The sequence below is a fragment of the Etheostoma spectabile genome, unplaced genomic scaffold, assembly GCF_008692095.1.
Source record: "Etheostoma spectabile isolate EspeVRDwgs_2016 unplaced genomic scaffold, UIUC_Espe_1.0 scaffold119, whole genome shotgun sequence".
Taxonomy (NCBI): Eukaryota; Metazoa; Chordata; class Actinopteri; order Perciformes; family Percidae; genus Etheostoma; species Etheostoma spectabile.
Window position 1 is genome coordinate 203,098 of NW_022605570.1, and position 819 is coordinate 203,916.

Here is an 819-nt window from a genome sequence, read left to right on the forward strand (position 1 = left end):
CGTTTAAAACTTGCCCTGTTTAAGCCTGTTGGGGTCTAACTCTGGCAGGAGGATAACACGGTGTAGGCAGCATCGATTGTTTCATTTTTCTCTCTACTGACAGCACTCCAAATTTACAAACAACAAAGCTACGTGTTGGAATCGACCGGAATTCTCCTTTAAATGTTGACTATTAGCCAATATTGAATCCCAGTTATACACTTGGTTTTTCTATATTATTTAATAGACCAGAGCACATGCTACATTAATATAGAGGAATCCATCAAATTGAGATAAAACTGTTAATATGAAGAGCAATGCAAAGAAAATATCTACAGCACAGATTTTCTTTCTAAGGGTTTGGTTGTCTTTAATATGTGTGTGGTTAGCGTCAGGATCTCTTGTGAAAAAGAAAAGGTGTGGGCAGGATTTAATGGAACTTGTACCACTACAGTACAATATCAACTACAATGGGTCCTGCACAGAGGTGGGTAGTAACGAGTTACATTTACTCCATTACATTTACTTGAGTAAGTTTTTGAAAAAATTGTACTTCTAGGAGTAGTTTTAAATCACTATACTTTTACTTGTACTTGAGTAGATTAGTGAAGAAGAAACTGTACTCTTACTCCGCTACATTAGGCTACAAGGAGCTTGTTACTCGTTACTACGAGTCATTGTTTTTACCCCAGCGTACGTCTCATTTTAATGTTTTATTTTGACAGAGAGTCTTCCGCTGAAGTGACTGTGCTTAACCAATCACACGTCGTTGTTCAGTCATGTGACCATACTGGTTTCAGCAGCGCGACGGGTTAGCTTTACAGTCGTAGCAAAGACGTC